This window comes from Pelodiscus sinensis, chromosome 12 (assembly GCF_052426305.1).
Source record: "Pelodiscus sinensis isolate ZL-2025 chromosome 12, ASM5242630v1, whole genome shotgun sequence".
In the NCBI taxonomy this organism is placed as follows: domain Eukaryota; kingdom Metazoa; phylum Chordata; order Testudines; family Trionychidae; genus Pelodiscus; species Pelodiscus sinensis.
The window spans coordinates 32,970,800-32,990,352 of record NC_143063.1 but is presented as its reverse complement, the minus strand read 5'-3'; the positions used below and the strand labels follow the sequence as shown (position 1 = coordinate 32,990,352).

General features: G+C 42.1%; 1 long non-coding RNA gene across 1 annotated transcript in view; it reads right to left on the bottom strand.

Annotated features, from left to right (window-relative positions):
- Positions 1–8,724: 8,724 nt before the first annotated feature.
- The window catches only part of LOC112547006 (uncharacterized), a 70,937-nt gene continuing 60,108 nt past the window's right edge, over positions 8,725–19,553 (bottom strand). The window contains exon 3 of the long non-coding RNA XR_016350550.1: positions 8,725–9,205. This is a non-coding gene — a long non-coding RNA (uncharacterized LOC112547006). The remainder of the gene's footprint in view (positions 9,206–19,553) is intronic.

Genomic DNA, 19,553 nt, shown 5'->3' with positions numbered 1-19,553 from the left:
TGAAGCCACGATTTAAATAATCGCGGCTTCAATTAAATTTAAATGGCTGCCACGCTCTGCCAATCAGCTGGTGATCAGCTGTTTGTCGGCAGATCGGGGCAGTCTGGACGCTCCGCTGTTGACAAGGAAGCCTTTGTCGACCCCCTCCCCCCCCCCCGTCCAAGCCAGTTTTTCCCTTGCTGCAGCTCATAATAAAACTGCCTCTGGCTACTTGTTGCTTATAAACGCAGAGTGAGGACAATGTTTTCTTCCACAGCATCAATCAGGAAATTAGGACTGAAACCATCACAGAAGCAAAACTGTTGGCATTTCTTGTCACCTCTTGTGGCAAACAGGGTGATCATTAACATGACTCAATCCTCGTAAGAGGACAAACAGGATGCTGGGCTTCATAAAGCACTTGTAGATCAGGGAGAACTTTCCACTGAGATCAGGTGACTCTGGACCCCAGGTAAGCAATTAACTATGGGGACAACATTTTCCACAATGCAAAAGCATTGTGGCCATACAAGTTGTGCGGGCATCGTTCAGTGAATACGGGAACTGCTAAATCTCGATGTGATCTTGAAATTCCCACAGACATTATAGATTGCACAAAGCTCCATCAGGCTGATAAGCAGAGAACCTTCCTGATCACAACCTATTATGGAGGAATCAATGATAACAGTCCTGGTCAGTGGAGACAGAGTAAAAGGAATGCTCAGGTACACATTGTCCTGTGCCATCCACCCTTATAAGCAGTCCAGCATCTGTAGGGAATATTGGACCAGGCTGCCCAGGGGAGGTAGATTTATAGGAAAGGCTGAGTTCTGCCATCTCCAGAGGATCCAGTTTCTTGCCTAGAAATAAGCAGAAGTGCTGTCTCTTGGGGCCCCAGTGAACTCAGCTCTCTAATTTGGAAGCAATGTGGGCCTTCTGCTGTTCAGAGTGAGATGCACACTATTAAGTATAGCATAAATTGAACATGAGGGCAGTGTCTAGACTGGCCAGTTTTTCCGGAAAATCAGCCGCTTTTCCGGAAAAACTTGCCAGCTGTTTACACTGGCTGCTTGAATTTCTGCAAAAGCACTGACTTCCTACTGTATGAAATCAGTGCTTTTTGCAGAAATACTATGCTACTCCCGTTCAGGCAAAAGTCCTTTTGCACAAAGCTTTTGCGCAAAAGGGCCAGTGTAGACAGCTGAGATTTGTTTTGCGCAAAAAAGCCCCGATCGCGAATATGGCGATCAGGGCTTTTTTGCGGAAAAGTGCATCTAGATTGGCCACGGACACTTTTCCGCAAAAAGTGCTTTTGCGGAAAAGCGTCCATACCAATCTAGACACTCTTTTCCGAAAATGCTTTTAACGGAAAACTTTTCCATTAAAAGCATTTCTGGAAAATCATGCCAGTCTAGACGTAGCCGAGGGGATTTCTCTTGTGGATTTCCCTCAGCGTAACCAATCACCCGGGTATAGGAAGATATGGATTCCATTCTTCCTGAAGTTCACTGTTCAATGTTACTCTGAAACAGGCCAAGGCACAGGACTGCAGGGACTAAAGAGTATACCAAGGAGGTGACTTGGTTTACAGGTAAGGTACTAGTGGCCAGGAGGCACCAGGCCAAGAGCCCCAGGAATGTGCCAATCTCAGTACCGACGGTGATCCAACTTCTCCCTCTGGTGCCCATTGGCTGATGATGAAGGAAACTGAGAACTTAACCTGAATCCAGAGAAATCTTAGAAGTTGCCCAGTGACAACAAGAGATCCAGTCCCAAATTGTTGACCAGCCCTATTCTCTACTTTCTCACCTGCCAATGTGAGAGATACACCATTGGGACATGAGATATAATACATTGTCAAAGAACGTGGATCACCAAAGAGTTGTTGCACATCCAGATACAGCTGGCTTCTTGAATATCACCCATTTTTAAGGCTGGATCCCCACTGTGTCAGTAAAACAATTCTCTAATCTATTATGTGCCCCCAGCCACTCCCCTTGGTCATTCCCAGGCTGGGTTGCCTCCATTAATTCAATTCTATTTTCTCTCTCTCATCCAAACACACCCCTCCTGCCCCACTGCAAAAAGGTCTCACCAACTTCTCCCCTCAGTGAAGTCCTAGCTGCTCCTTCTTCTCCCCTCTCCTCTATGGAGCAGACAAGGGGTCCCAGAGCTGCTGCTGCAGTTACCTGACCCTCCTAGTTGGCAGCAGCTGTAGAACAAACCCTCTGCCCAAGCCCACCAGTCTCTTGGCAGGGTGCTTCTCCCAGAACATGGCTGTAGAGCTCCACAATGGGGGTTCACAAACACAATATAAGTTGCAGGCAGAAAGGAAGGGAGAGTCTTCACTGTCTGCAAACAAGCTGAACACCCCTGCCCAGCTAGCAGAACTGTCAATCAAGAAGGCACACACCCACAGCTAGCCTGTAAGCAGTAAAGAAAACAAACCCACTATAATGGAGCGAGGACAGAGAGAGAAGAGGAGACAGTTCTAGAATAGCAGAGGGGCTACAACTCCATGCCAGAAACTGGCAAGGAGACAAGACTGCAACTCCTGGAATTTGAGACTGCAACCCCTGATAGACGAAATTTTAGTGAAGAATTTGTGGACTGGTCTATTTATAGGTACATTGAAGGGGACCAGTTAGGAGCAAACAGGGACCTATTCCCAGCCTCCCCAAGAGAAGCAGAGATGTTTAAAGGCAGGGCTCTGTTGTGTAATGCATGAAATTTGTGCATAACTCCCATTTACTTAAAAAGGAAACTGCTTTCACCAACTCACTGTGCATTGAAAGGAGAGTACAATGGTATTTCATTCTATACAAAAGACTCCTTTGGGGAAATAGTTTTTCATTGTCTAACTTCGACTGTGTGCATTAGCTTTGGCTCTATTCCCCTTCGTCACCCCACCCACACACTCAGTGGTTTCCTTCTCATATTACAAAAGCACTGTTGCCATTTACTAAAAATCACATAGATATCCTTGTTAAAAAATATAGGAAGAATTTTTCCATTCCTTGTTGTTTAAGCTATATTAAAAGGAATTTAGCTGCACCTTTAATGTTGATTTGATATGAACGGTAAGAGCTGAAGCAGGAGACTGCAAATGTGTTATGGAGAGTCACAATAACTGTATAAGTTTATTTTTACAGGATTCAATATTTGCTTCCATAAATGTAGCAACACATATATGCATTGTGGACTGATTACTATTTGTCCTCTCTCCTTTATCGTTTTCAATCCCATACCTGCATGTGTTGTAACTGCTTTTATTTGATAGTCTATTAATATGTTCTAACAATATTAAAGTGTTGGAAAATGTAGACCTAATTTTTAAAAGGTTTAGGAAAGCAAATACAGGCATATGTGTGTGCCTACTGCCATGCATGTAAAAGGAATGGGTGTGTCCCTAGCTATTCATAATACCTGCACATATTCTTTAGATGAAAAGGGAGAAGTCACACACCTAAATAGTAGAAAACCAGGCACAGGATTTAATCAATTTACTACAGTTTATGAAGTTTCCCCATCTATTATTCTTGTTTTAGCAAGAGCAAGCACCAGTCTCAAACATTTATGGAAGCTTCATCTTTATGGTTATATGCTACCCATCAATACAAGGATAACATCTACCTGGGGAAGTCATTGATGAAACTTAAAATAGGTGATGAGTCCAATCAATTCTGTACAGGTTTTTCCAGATGTGACAAGTAGCTGCCTGGTGAGAGCACAATTGCTGGCCAGGATGCCGTACACTTTCCTTCCTCTGCTGCTGTTTCTTATCCTCTTGAGCAAGGTGATTCTGCTCAAAGTAAGCTGAAGTTTGATGTATGATGCAATGCCTTTGCAGGCTGTTGCCACACAGCTCTTCCCAGACTGTGGAGTTAATGACTCCCTTAATATATATATATATATATATATATATATATATATATATATATATATATATATATATATATATATATATATATATATTCAGAGGGTCCTTGTTGTATTTCTCCATGTTCTTTGTGAGTTCTTTTACAATGATTAATTTGAGGAAAAACTACATGTTTTGGAAGATGAGAATTAGCCATCCACACACAACAACCACCCCAATAAAATTGGTCTTTCATATAGGACCCTCCCAAGGGAGGTGCCAGGCCTAGGATAATCCCCTGCTCCAATCTCAGACCTTGCTCCTACCACAACTCTTCCCACCCCTGCTCTGCCCCATTCCCCACTCCACCGCTTTCCCGAAGTCCCCACTCCTGTTCTTCCCCACCTTGGCCACACTCCACCCCTTTCCCAAGGCCTTTCCCCTTAAGACAGCTCAAGGGACTAGCAGGGGCCTGGCATTGCCAGCAGGAGTCAGACCCACCTCGGTGACAGTGGGAAGTGGAGTGGCCCAGTCCCAAACCACTCTGCTGCCTTGTCTCCTAGCTGTGTGGCTCCACTTTCCATCAATGGTGAGAACAGTAGCAGTTCCACCTCTTCCCCCAAAACCCCTCCTCAGAGTAATGCAGCTGGAAGGCAGGGGAACAGAGCAGGCTTAGACCAGATATTTCTGCTTCCTGCTGCTTCCAGTGCCTGAGCATGGGTCCAGTTCCTGCAGCCAGCACCAGGTCCCCCACTAGTCCCTCAGGCCACTCCAAAATGGGGGGCTGAGGCCCCCAAAATGCAGAACCCCCAAAATGAGGGCTGAGGGTGGTTGCCCCGAACACTCATGGATGGGACAGCTCTGGTATCATAATTTTCACCTCAATATTCACATTAGCTACAGAACAGTTGCAGCAGCGCAACCATCTTGCCATATGATATGGATAATCTTCCTAAAGCAGCACTGTTGGTATCATGCCAGACTCTTAAAATGGTTTCAGTGTGTCACCCATGTCTCACATCTATAAAGAGGAGTGGGGAGGACTACTGCATTGTAAACCAGGATCTTCCTTTCCACTCACAGATCTTTAATGACAGAGACAGGATGAAGCAACTTTCCAAAGGATGCACTGACACGACAGATCACATGTTCAGTCTCCACCTCATGGCTGGCTGTCTGGAAGTGGTGGTCTCTGAGGTAATATTTTCCAGGAGTTCATCACCAGTGATGATTTGTGGGAGAAGGGCTGGAAACATGTTCTGGGGTAGGCTGGTAAATTACCTTTGTCTTCCCAATGTTGAGGGAGACTCCCGGGCTCTGATTGATGCCTAAGAAAAGATTAAGATCAGCTTCTGTGCACAAGGACAGCACAATCATCAGCATACTGAAGATAATAAGAGTCTTGGTGACCTTCGTTTTAGAAGGAAGACACTGCAGACTCAAGAGCTGGCTATCCATGTGATATTCAATCCCAATTCCAGAATAATGGTGGTCACAATAAGAATCAAGATCACGTCAAGATAGATGGAAATAAAAGAGGGTTGAGATGATAATGCAGCCATATCAATGCAGATGGTGAACAGATGCATCTCCAACCCCCTACTGACCACAACTGCAGTCATCCCATCATAAACTAGCCTAAGAACGCAAATAAACTTCAATGGACAACCAAACCTAAACACCCTCCATAATGCTTCAAAACTGATGGTATGAAAGACCTTATTTAAATCAATAAATGCCATAAACAATGGCTGGTGGTATTCTGGATACTTCTCTTGGACCTGTTGTGCCACAAAAATCATGTTAGTGACACATGAAGAGAGTCTAGAGCCATACTGGGATTCTGGAAGGGAAGAGATGATTCCAAAGGATGCAAGCAAGAATCTTTCAGGCAATAGGAAGACCACCACTTAGTCTCCAGGGCAACTGGAAGTATGGGAGTCTGGGAAGGCCTTCCAGGAAAGGGAGTTGGGTATAAACAAAGAGCTCCCTTTCCTCACTGCAGAAGCACTAGAGGTGCTGAAAGATCCATCAAAAACTCAGTTGCCTGTAGAACAGACTCAGACTGATCTGTTGGAAACGTAGATAGGTAAGCAAGCTCTGGATTTAAGTAGGGACAGGATTTTTCAAATGGGCATGAAACAGATGTGGGGGGAAAGACAAGAATGGCAGGAAGAAGAAGAGTGGCAGGAAGAAGCTTGTTCACAGAATGAAAGCTTCATTTTTAATGAAGTAATTTAACAAGCTATATTAATGCATCATTAACAGGCCACCTGCCCTTTCAGGACACCCAAGTAACCTGTCAGATGATGGACAATGCCTTAATAAAGTGGCAATATACAAATTTTGTAATGCTCTGTGACGCAAATACCTACTAAGTGAGGCAAAGCTGAGTACTTGTTTTTAATGTTTAAATCTTGCATATTTTTAAAAATGGGCAGTTTTTCAGGTGTCCGTTCCCCTCCAATCTCTCATTTATTCAGAATACAGAAGGGACTGGCTAGCAGAAGGCTGACTAACAACGCATTTCCCCAAGACTGTTCAAACAACTTCTCTGTAGGGCAGGAGTAAGGCTGTGTCCTTTTAAAAGTCAGCCTTTTTTGCACATACAAAAGGGGCCTGGTCATGCATGGTGCTGTGCATTCTCAAACGCCATTGATTTCCATTATGACCACATACAAAAGAGCCCTTTATTAAAAATACCTTTAGAGGATTGTTCCCTGCTCATTTATACTTTTATTCTCATACTGTCTTGGTCTGTAATACTGCTTGTCATTCAACATCAAATAAGCTGTTTCAATCATCTGATAGCCAGAAGGGGCTCTAAACCATATTTTTCCTCCCTTGAACATTTTAGAAGAAAATATTGAAACATTAGTTTAGTTACTGCTTGCAAAAGTACTGTAGGGACATTGTGAGCACAACTTACAAAGGTAACAAAAAATTTGTCAACAGAACTGAAGGTGTTTGCAAGCTATTAAAAAAAGCAGACAATCATGATTGATGACTTCATTCCAGTGAAAAATTAGAAGTTGCCTCAGAAGTCTGGGTAACTTTATTCCAATCTGGTCTTGCATGGTAATATAATGTGAAGCAATGCAGTTTCTTATAGTTCAAAGAACAGCTTGCATCCCATGATACTTATCTAAGGATTTCAAAGCACTTTAGAAATACTAAAATGTATAGCAGTCTGTGTGTTATTCAGGAATTATATTAGACCTGGCTAAAAAATCTCATTGCATGAAAAAATTAATGTGTGTTGGTTTTTTGTGGGTTTTTTGTGGGGGGGGAGGGGAGATCCTCAGTCAGGATGAAGAGACAAACATGAATATTTGTGTAGGAAAGAATTTCCAGGAAGATTTTGTTTCAGAATTTCACTTTCTGCTTGCCTCCAGCAGCTCTTTACCTCCTTCGAGCTGACTGCCAGAGACACAATTAGGCCAGGAGAAAAACAGTGCACCAATCTGCTCAGCCTCTGGCAGTACACCGGGAAGTTTTTTCTTTTATTTCTCAGTGTACAAGTGAAATTGTCAAGAGCTTTCAAAAGCAGGCGACCAGTGAACAATCATTATTTAGTTTATTGGGCAATTCTTTGGTAAAATTGAAAGTTTCCCTTTGCAAAATTATGGTTTTGTGAAGAACACATTTACCATTGGAAAGCCATTCTGTCAGAAGATGCTCAGCCAACCAGCTCTAATTAGAATATTTATGTTGTAGCTAGATAAAGTTAGGCATTATGGTTAAAGCCCAGACTTTTACAGATATTTAGAAATTGTTGCATTCAACATAGCAAAGTCTAAGTCTGTTTTCAAAAGGGATTTTAGGCATGTGGTAGCCAATATCCCATTTACAATCAACAGGATTTTGTCTTCTAAGTGCCCAAATCCCTTTTTGAAAAGAGCCATAAAGCATTGCCACATTTGGCATAACAAAGCTTAACACCTTTAAAAGTCTGGTTCTAAATAATGCTCAAAGACAGGAAATGAGAGGAAAAAACTCATTAACTTCCTACAGGCAAAAGCCCATAGAAAGCTGGCCAAAAAGTCCCTTTCATAAATCTAGACATAGACCTTACACATCTATTTGCCTACCTCCCAGTTCCCTTTTGCTAGAAGTTAGGAATGGGCAACAGGAGATGGATTACTTGAGTACTTCTTCTATTCATTCCCTCTGAGGCACCTAGCCCTGGCCATTGTCAGAAAACAGGATTCTGGGCTTCATGAGCAGTTGCTCTGACCCAGTATGGCTGTTCTTAGGTTCCTATCTACACAATTTTACTCTTATCACTGCAGTATCCAAGTTCCTGGCTCTGCAATTTTCATAACTATAATGCATGCATATAACATTTAGTTCTATGAGTTTTGCACAATTAACAACTGTACGAAATGCTTCAGAGCGCCAACTTCAACAATATAAGTGGGTTGTCCACATCAAGCCTCTTTTTCCTTTTAGTTATTTGGACTTCTATCGTGACTAGTGATTACTAGATTATAATAGAACCTTATACATTGAATATTCTGCCATGATTTTTTTCTGGCAGGCAGCCAGCCAGATTTTTAGCCATCCAGATGTCCTATAATGTCTTTTCTGTATTGCCATAATCACCTGTGGGCCTCTGCATTTAACTCACCCCTACCACCTTCTCTCCCTTTCTACATATGAAGGTTTCAAACTGTTTCAGTGCGAAATGAAATAGTAGGAGAGCGGCTTCATTCAGCTTAAAATGTAACATTCCACCTCCCCCCACTATCTCATTTACATTATGAAAATAACTTTGCTGGGGGGTGGGGTATCTTATATCTCCAAATGTATCTGGAAAAAATAATTAGCTAATGTTCACATAGGAGGAGAAGTACAGCTATTCTCACAGCTGAGTTTTATTTCTTTCTGCCAAAGTACTTGAATGAACACCCCTGCCAAGAGCACTTCTACAAAGCCAGCTGTTGAATATCTGAGTACCGTAAGGTTTATGAAACCTTGATTGTATAGTGATCTTTTGTTAACATCAACATCTCATTACAGTTCAAAGACTATATTCAAGCAATTTTTTTTCTTTTCAACATGTGGAAAAATGCAAGAAGTAGGGTGGAAAAGGTGCATCTCAAGATATAACCCCCCAAATGAAGTGTTCATTTTCCTGCTGGCATGAGAGGGTCAGATTTGAACATTGCACCCCAGCTTAGAAGAAATGACACAAACACTAAAGAAGTTACTGTGACAGGACCCATGTCTGTAGTGTCCACTGTGTCCCATGGGGCATGGCTCACCCTGTTGTAGTGTCTCCGCTGGTCTGTTGCCATTTCTCAGAAGTCCAGTGTAGCGATGCTTTGGCTTTCTGAGTTCCACCTCTCCCAGGGTGTTAAAATCCTAAAATAAAGGAATACTAGGCACTCAAAACAAGGGCTGTCACATCATGCGAGCACCCCCATTTGGCCTGCACTCTGTCTTAAATAGGGTTGCCAGATGGTTGAAACCAAAATACTGCATCCCTCCACCCCGAAAAAAATACTGGGGAAAAAATCTGAAAAAAAGAGGGGGGGGGGAGGGGAGGGAGGGAGACCAAATTGTCGAGCCAAAAAAAAAAAAAAAAAAAAGAGAGACTCCAAGACATAAGCAAAACAAAACAAAACAAAATTAAAATAAAACAGCGTGTCCCCTTTAAGAGTGAGTGCAAGGATAGGAACAGCAGAGAAGTTGGTCATCAGCCATTTTGTGCCAGCAGCCTTGCGGAACCAGACAAGCATGGGGGTTGGGACTCGGGGGGAGGCCAGACACTGAGTGTTTGTAGGGTTGCCAGGTGCCCGGCATTTTTGCCTCCTGGCCAGGGGAAAAAAATCAGAAAATACTGGGCATTTTAGGTGTCCAGTATTCTGAATTTTACCAGACAGGAGACAAAAATACCAGATTGTCTGGGTGAATACCGGACACCTGGCAACCCTACAGCCTTGAGGCTACTCAGCCCTCCAGCTGAGTCCCACTCTGTGTAATTGCAAACCCCTTCCAGCGTATACCTCTAACAGAGGCCCATCCACAGTCCATTCTCTCAGTCTGTTTCCCCCACTCAGTAGGAGAATAGCACTTCCAGGGCTTCTCCTGGAGACAATGTTCTAACAACTCCCCACTCTGAGCATTCCTTGGGTGGGTGGGTGGGTCGGTCTGTCTGTCAGCCAGCCAGCCACCCCAACCTTCTCCCTTCCAGGCCTGGGCTGCAACTGAGCTGCCTGTAGTCCTGCAGCTTCTTATACAGTCCCTCCTGTCTTCTGATTGGCTAATTCCTCTTTAGAGACTCTACTCTCTAGGAGAACTTCTCCATGACCCTTTTTGCTTTAGGGCCTAGCTCTATTTCATGGTGTCACAGAGTTTTCTGTTCACTACTGGGACAACTCTTTGTGGCTGCATCTGGGGGAAAACAGCTCTCAACCAGGCCAGTATCCTCTTCCACCATTTACTTACCCTGCAGCCTTCCTTTCTGTGACTTCGTGTGCTCTCTCCCTTCATGACTCAGCCCTTCAAGTAGGGCATTATATATCCCCCCCCACACACACACACACTTCCCAGAGTGTTAGAGGAGTTTGGCATTTCCTGCAATGCTATGCCACTTCCCAGGGTAAACCTACTATGCTTGGCTCCTGCCCAGGGTCCCAATAATCAGCAGCCAAATTCTGCACAATCTCCAACCTCAGTGCTCTTTCCCTGGCCTGCTTCTTACTCTGCCTCCCACACTTTCTACTCCATACTCATGGGCTGTTCTACATCGGTGTGATCTTGCGCCAAAGCAGCTGCTTTTGCGCAAAAACATGCTGCCTGTCTACACTGGTGGGGAGTTCTTGTGCAAGAACGCTGATGTTCTAATGTGTGAAATCAATGCTTCTCGTGCAAGAACTATGATGCTCCCGCTCAGGAATAAGCCCTCTTGCACAACTGTTCTTGCACAAGAGACCAGTGTGGACAGTCAACATGAATTTCTTGAGCAAGAAAGCCAGATGGCTAAAATGGCCATTGGAGCTTTCTTGCACAAGAGTGTGTCTACATTGGCACGGATGCTCTTGTGCAAAAGCACCTCTTGCACAAAGGCACATGCCAGTGTAGACGCTCTCTTGCACAAATACTTTAACGCATGAACTCTTGTGTTAAAAAGTATTTGCGCAAGATCATGCCAATGTAGACATAGCCATGGTATGAGCCTTTCCCCATGGCTAAAGAGCAACTTCCACAATGGCTTTCTATTTCAGCCTGTTTCTCCCCCAGCTGAGGTTTATCAGCTATTGTCAGTGCAGCCAGATTCTCCAGCACGTGCAGCTTATAAGAGTAATGGGCCCTATCTGCACCTTAACTACTCCAAGACTGGGCTGACAGGCGCACCCCATCAAAAGGGATATTGTGATAGTTTCAGAGGGCTACATCTTAATTCTAGTTCTACTGATTTATGTCAGCTGGGGATTTGCTGACATAATGTACACTTGTAGCTAAACAGGGGGAAAATTGCAACATAGAAAAGGGTCTGTTCAAGGCTCATTTACCACCCCAAATAATCGTGCTTCTATTAATGGGTTTGGGGCGGAGGTGTATCAGCACAGATTTGGCCTGGTATTTGTGTGCAGCCATTTAAATATGAAATCGGTTAAAGCTTCACAAATGTACAGTAAATCCTTAGTAAGTAAAAATAAATGTTATCTGCATTTGGAAAAAAAGTTGTTTCCTACATCCTCCAATCTCTAAGGTAAAGGTCACTGCTAAGGGGTTGCACTGTCTTTTATCGTTCATTGCACACAGCTGCCCATAATAGCATTCTTTTATGAACTGTAGCCATGACTTAAGAAGGATTAAACTTCTGACATGGAAAGCATTCAGTGAGATCAGAGCTTTCTAAAGAGAGAAATACCTGAGGGACAGGAATGGAAAGTCTCAGACTCCAGATTCAAATGGGTACATACCCAATTTAGACATGTAAATCCTCCAGAGAATACCAGAAATTTGGAGCAGAGAACTAGAAAAAGCTCTCTCATGAGATAACATGTCCCTATGCACCCAAGAACGTTAGCAATTTGCTAGGAAACAGTTTTAAAAAATCTCTCTTCATTATTAAAAAAGGATATCCTCAACATTCAAATGAACCCATTTGTTTAAATAAATCTCAACAAATTCTTAGTACCAACAGATAAGTAAGTGCAGCCCATTAGACAGCTGAACATTCCAAATCCAATAACTGATATGTACATCAATGAGCTAAACTAACATGATAAACACTTTAATTATGGCTAGTTCAGTGCTGAGCCCACTGTGTTTTACATAATAGTAAGTTATACTAATTACTATAACAGCTCCTCTGAACTGGAAAAGTTTAGTTCACAACCATTCAGATAAAGTTTTCCTTTTTTTTTTTTTAATTCACATCAGTTCTTGTCTCCTGTTTATCAGTTGGCCCAATTTTGCTCAGGTTCATAGACTGTGGTGAATGTTTCTTAAATTAAATTAAATTAAATTAAATTAAATTAAATTAAATTAAAGTTTAGAGTCTGTAATCAAACCTGAACCAAATAAGTTTTGGGGCTTCTAGAAAAATTTCACACAACTCTAGGATTCAATATTATTCTCTTTGACTGCTATATAGTGTTTGGTTTTAATGTTTCATTGGCAAGGAAGAAAATACATGTAAATCTAACACAATAATTTTATTTCATTACTTTTCTTATTCTATTATTCTATAATTTCACACCTATATTTTACATTTACAATTATCTGATGTCCTGGGTCATCCCTCTGTATTGAAAAATGCTCAGTTGATACTCTGAATAAATCAAAAGGAATGTAATTCTATAGACAAATTTTTCAACTAAATGCTTTTAAGTTTCTTCACTCTCCCATATCTTTAATATGTCTACACTTCTTCATTCACATTTTAGTCAGGTGAAGATTATGTGGTTTTACAACTGACACATATCATATGTATTTTTGCTTCCCAGAGAACCAGAAACCATTACATGACATATATTACATTGTGTATATGCCAAGGGTGGGCAAATTCTTGCCCATGAGCTAAATCCGGTCCACAGTGTTAATCTGGATGGCTGCGAATTGCTGTTCATGGCCAACGCGAGCAGCTTCCCAGTCCCTGGTATTTCCCGCCGCTTGCATTGCTGCAAACAGAAATGTACAGCCAACCAGAGCTGCGATCCTCCGATACCTGCTGAGGTGCAGGTAAACATAGAGGCGACGGCCCACCAGGGACTAACCCTGTGGGCTGCTTTTTTTTTTTTGTACTGCCCACTTTTGTTATATGCTATATATATGCATATACGATATGTGTATTATATATGGTAGTATATAATATACGACACACACACAAACACTTATATATCATTCCACTTGATAATGTCTTTAACATCTTACATAATCAAAATCTAAGGTTTTCAAAAGGTCTAAATGATGTTTAGGCATCCAACTCCTACTGAAAGTTAACAGGAGTGAGAATCTCAGAACTTAACTAGATGGGAAGCCATGAAATAGAATGGTAGATCTACTACAACAGCAATCTTACCTCTAGCAAAATTGCCAATCCTCATACAATTCCTATTCAATATCATTTTTTAAAAATATCTGCCTTCTGGATGGAAGTACAGTAAATTTCATACATTTCACAACTACTCCAGCCTTCTGTTATACTACTAGTGACTAACTACCTGTCATTGTAAGACAAGGCAGAATATATGGCAATCAGGCTGCATAGATTAGCAGTTCCACCACAAAATCTCTAATGCAGTCTTCTGCAGCCTCAGAGGACTGGGAAAATGAGCAGAATCATTAATGGCCTTTACTGCTGCTGAGCCCCCAAAAGCTCATGAAAGCTTCAGTGGCCTAGCAGCTGTGGAGGATATTTATCTTACTGAAATTAGGGCCATGCAAGCATGTTAAAGTCCCTAAAGTTAACACCATTAGAAGACACATTTCCTTGATGATTAAACATTAAATGCATAAGTATTTCAAAGCTTTTGAAATAATTCAGAACTAATGAAAAATTAATTGATTCTTTACATTTCTTCAAATAATGATGTATAAAAATAGTGTGTCAACTCAGTCTTGTATCAACTATTGCAATAATTAATTACACATTTCCCAATAGCTATCCATAGTTGGGTTTAAAACATATGAAAATATCATAATTAATTTGCAGTTTCAAATAAATAGACAACTGAAGCCAAGAAATATGAAAACTTATAATTGTTTTCATTAAAGTCTGCACAATAATCAGTGTCACTGGAAATTATTTCCTGAACTCTTTGAGTAATAGTTATACTTTCGGGACTTGATTCATCATTACAATGCTCCAGTTTTAGACTGATGTAACCCCACTGATTTCAAATGGGTGTTTGTTATTTTTTAAATCCCATGTGCAGCATTTATCACACAATATATCTTGTCATTGTAGTGCTAAATATTGTTATATGATTATTGAGGGTTCTGAACCTTAAGTTGCTAAGCTTCCTTCACTCACATTGGTTCCGTAGGAATTAAGGATGGTTGGTATTACACAAAAAGTTTACAACCCTTTCTCTTGCAGGGAAAGTGGTGCATTCCCAGACAGGGGAAAGATGAATTCCCAAGAAGACCGGGGGTTGGTTGGGTTGGGACGGGACAGGACATGGTAGGTGTGGTGGACATGAAGGTGATAGGTAATAATAATATAAATCTTGTAGGTGACTTTGTCATGTGAGGATGTGCACCATCAGTAGAAACACATGCTGTTGGCTATGGGCATTGTGGGTGCTCTGTTAATCCGCTGGGTGGCATGGGAGTCTATCGTGGGTGGCTACCCATGCACTCAGCTTAGGGAACACTGACTGGTGACTCATGGTTATTCAGAGAGGGAAAATTCCCTCTTGACTTGAAGTTCGGTGTCCTATCTATTCTTTTCAGTTTACAGTTGTCTCAGTGTCTTTCCACTAAGTTTAGTGGGTCACCATTGTCCTTTCCTAGGCTGGACAATGGATAGTGACTTGTAGCTAGCTTCCTGTAAACTGGTTTGGGAGGTGCCCTTCCCTGCTTGACTACTTACTGAACTGCTGTGAAGTGTGTAGGGATAAAATAGCAAATAGCCTATTGATATGTAGGTAAGATCCTGAACCATGGTCTCTGGTTAAGCTTTTCCATGTAGACCCATGCTGACTAGCCTGGGCAGAAGCATGAGGCCTAGCCAACAGACAACGGGCCCTAGGAATAACACAGAAAAACAGCCCCGCCTGTGTATCACAAATGGAAGGCGCCAAAGTAGCATAAAACTAGGTGTGAAGCCATAATTGAACACCCTTATTATGAGTTTCACACACACAAACAAGGCCAAGACCCTCATAGTCTGCCATCATGGGAAAGAAACAACAGCAGCCTTCTCAAGGCCAACCACAGATTCAGGGAAAGGCCTAACATGTCAATATGAGATGACACCCTGCCTCCCTAACAATTCAAGTCCTCAGATACACCAGAATGATGTTATAAACAATTGCTTTGCTGTTTACCTGATATTACTTGGTCTTACCAGGTCTTTTTGCTTTATACCCCTAGACTTATGAACTGCACCCCGCGCCTGTCGGGAAAGCACCATCATCACTCCTATGGATCCCAATTAGAATGTAGTTTATGTATTGCAAGCCAATTCTCGTAGGGGGAGGGGAGGCAATACTTGTATTTTAACAAATGTGTTGACCTGAGCTATGGGTGGAGCTACTATGTAATCTCTTAGACTATTGGCTTATTGTGTTCATTATGTTCTGCTGCCAGAATCTATCCTGGGGCTCAGGAACTCCCACTCTGTCACTTGTCTCCACCCATTGGCTCCCTATATAATCTATTGTGATCAATTTCTTAGCAGTGCTCACTAAGCCTAAGTGGCAAGGTAACACTCCACCAGCGCTGTGCATAATAAACCCTCCTGCTTGAATCTACACGGTATCTACATTTTGGTTTCCAACAAAGTGGACATGTGTTAATTAATTGAAATTAAACAGCACAATTTTCCATTTACACAAATATATAAATAGCTTTGGATCAGGTTCAGAACAATACAAGCTTTTATAGAAGACCTTGCTCATTATATTTGTATAGCACAATGGCTTTGTATCTAATTTGTTGGTTTAACTGGTTGTTTATGGGGGAGTTAAAACTTCTGTTCTCTCCTTGCGTGACTGGACCCCGATTGTCACAGTCTGACTTTGTTTTGTGGCAGCTAACAGCCAGTAAAGGGACCCCTCTTAGTCTGTTTTAACTAGAGTAATAATGGAGCACTCCTTTAGCAGATCACTTTAGGAGAAAGTTCAATCCCTGTATGTTCCTAGAATTAAAGCCACTTTTCCATCCTGCAACTTAGGTCCTACACCACACACAATACAGCCAGACCCTGCAATCTGTCCCACAAACTGCATACACAATTGTTTCATAACTCATTCTAATGTCTAGAAAGGACTCAAAATTGCAAAGGCAATTATTCATTTATATATGTATATGTGTTTCTTTCCTGTTGTTGCTCTTGTTACAATATTCTGATTAAAATAAAAATCAAAAATAAAATCACCGAAAGAAGAGATGTGTACCTTAAAAAAGAGCCCTGAAACAATTTTAATTTTACAAAAATATGCTAATTTGAGGCACATGCGAACTTTCTTCTAAGTCCCTGAAAATTAAGGCCTAGAATTTAAGACTTGATATACTATATGCAGTGCCAAATCAATCAATGAACAGACCTATTATTAGTACCTAATGTTTCAAATGAAACATTGTATTTGAGTAACAATTAAAGCCTTCTGATGCTTTTGTTTACCCGCGTAAGCTCTGAAAATATTAATGATGGCGAATGGAGACAAACTCCCCTTTCGGGGCTTTTAAAAAATTCTGCTCAAAGTTCTTGAGAATTCACCCTTTTCAAATGCAATTTAATTCCACTGAAAGAACTTGAACTATGATGGACACAAACAGGAATACTAAATGAAATAAATATTGTGGAGCTGTCAAAAGGAATTTGTATGGACAGAATCCGTATTCTCCCTCTGTCTCTCTCTCTCTCTTTCTTTCTCTTGCTTTCTCTGTGTTCTCCTTTTCACATCTGATGTTGAATAATGGTTCTTCTGGGTAGGACTCATTCCTGAAGACCAGTCCCATTCAATTCCACTATGGATTGAATGCTTGTCTTCCAGAATATGCCTTTGACTTCTCTAGAAGAGGAGGTTACTTAGCAATGCAGGAACTGATGTTCTTCAAGATGAGTGTCCCCACTCAGGGTATTGATACGCCCCTACACCTTTGCACAGAGATTTCTACAGCAGCGTACACATAGGCTGTGCACGTTAAGTGCCTATCTCACACACCAATGGTGTGCCAATAGCATGCATGCACAGCCCATCTCCTCAGTTCTTTCTCTACAATGGAGACTGCTCCAAACTCTGAAGTATAGGGATGGAAGGTGGGTAGTGGAGCAGTAACATCAGTTACTGCACAGATGAGTAACCTCCTTCTCTTCTTCTTTGGGAGATGTCTCTGCAGGAGCTCCCATCCAGATAGCTGCAAAACAATATCTCTTAATTAGGCAGGGACTTTGGATGTGGTAGTGAAGCTGTAGACAGTGCCAATCTGCCCATTCTAGTATCAGTCAAAGGCTCTTGAGTGAGAGCATAATGCTTCACAAAGATATGTTCTGAAGCACAGGTGGTAGCTTTCCAAATACCTGCAAGTGGAATGTTGAGTAAGAATGACACAGACATTGCTACAGATCTGAAGGCATGTGCCCTAATTGAAGTGGGAGGGGAGGGATTAATGTTCTTTATTTGCTAGCATAGTCAGATGCAGTCTGCTATCCAATGTGATAATCTTTGAGAACAGATAGATTTGCCTCTAGATCATTCTGCAGTGGAGATGAAAAGTTTAAGGGAAGCACAAAACAGGATAGTGCCCTGCGTACATCAAGCATATGCATCGTTGATTCAAAATTATTGGCATGTTTTTTCAGGAAGAAGAAAGGTAAGTGCATGGGTGGCAGGAAAAGGCCCAGCTGAGGAAGGCAAGTCCCAGCCCCGCCTCTTCCACCCAAAGCTCCACCTTCTTCCCCTCTTGCCCCCCGTGGAGTCAATCCCGGCCCAATCAAAGCCCAGGCCTTCCTGGACACCTGGAGGTTTGGGACTACCATGCCAAGGCCCCAGCCTTCCTGAGCAGCCAGGGAGTCAGGACTTCCCCAGTGGCCATGGAGCACAGGCATTTTTGGGAAGGCAATACCTTCCCTTGCCTATATTACCTACCACCGATGGGCAAGTGTATAGGTTAACTGGTGAGGAAAGGCTAGTGGACTTTGGGGAGAAATGTGGGATGAATTTGAAAGGTGACTTTGTCCTTAAAAATATAGCATATGGTGGGTCATTCATGAGCGCCCCAATTTTCCCTACACAAGTGAGGGCCAAGTCCCAAGACTGAATAGGCATCTAATTTCTGAGAATCTTTTTGTAATGGGATGCACAAAAAGAGAAGTGTCACCAGCTCCAGTGATTGCTGACAGATGGACTTCATGGAACAGCATTGTTTAAGGTATAGGAGATAGTCAAGCATTAGCAGAAGCAGGGGGAAGCAGGATTAGTTTGTCTAACAGAACACAAGTCAGAGACCCTGGTCCATTTATGAAGTAAGTGGTATATGTTGACTACATTCTGCATAGTACTTGTTCAGAGCAATCTACCATCAGTAAGTTGGGGTTATGAGTTTGAGCTTTGGGTTGTGATAACAGGTTTGGAGTGGGTAGGAGTGCAATTGGGAGGCAGACAGACATTCTGGTGACAAATAGGTACCATGGTTGTCTGGGTCATATAGGGTCTATCAGTATGATCATTCAAACTTTTTGTACTACTCTGTGAAGCAGGGGTATAAAAGGGCATCAATAGGCTGTCCCTTCATCTGATCAGGAATGCATCTTCCAGAGAGTACTTTCCTAGATATGCCATGGAACAAAACTTTAGGAATTTCTTGTTGGTTGTGGTTTGCAGATTGATTTATTTGCAGGTATCTCCATACATTGAACACATTGTCTAAGATCATATCATTTATTTCCCATTCATGCTCAAACATAACAAATCTGCTGACTTAGTGGTGTTTAGTGCTCTGGATACACAGGATGCTAAAATCTTGTGTCGAATGCATTAATTTCAGTTTCATGATCTCTGGTGACTGGGATCAAGCTCCCTGCTATCAGTTTATATAAAACATACATGTGATGTTTTCGGTGAGGATCTTGATGCTTTGGTCCCTGGTGTGAGAAAGAAATTGGAGGCAGGTATATCAGATCACTCAAAACTCCAAGAGGTTTATGTGTAGTGAAGCTTCTGGGGGGGCATAAGCCCTATGTGGCATGGTGTATCATGTGTGCCCATGCTGGTGAGGGATGGGTCCTCACCATCCCTCCAGTGCCCATGCTGGTGAGGGAAGGACCCATGGTAATTATCACATGGGGGGACTGAACTCTAAAACATAGCTTGTGTGGGAGAATCCACTAAGTGAAAAAATCTTTGACTTGATGGATATAGTTAAGAGTCTATGCTAACTAAGCTAACAACTAAAATAACTATTTGAGAGCGAAAAACTTAGAATTCAGCAGAGTCACTCAGTCTCAGGATGGGGATGACAGAGAAGGACAGGAGGAGACGGGCTGCACACATGCTCTATTGGGGTACTGTCAGTGTGCGAGCCAAGC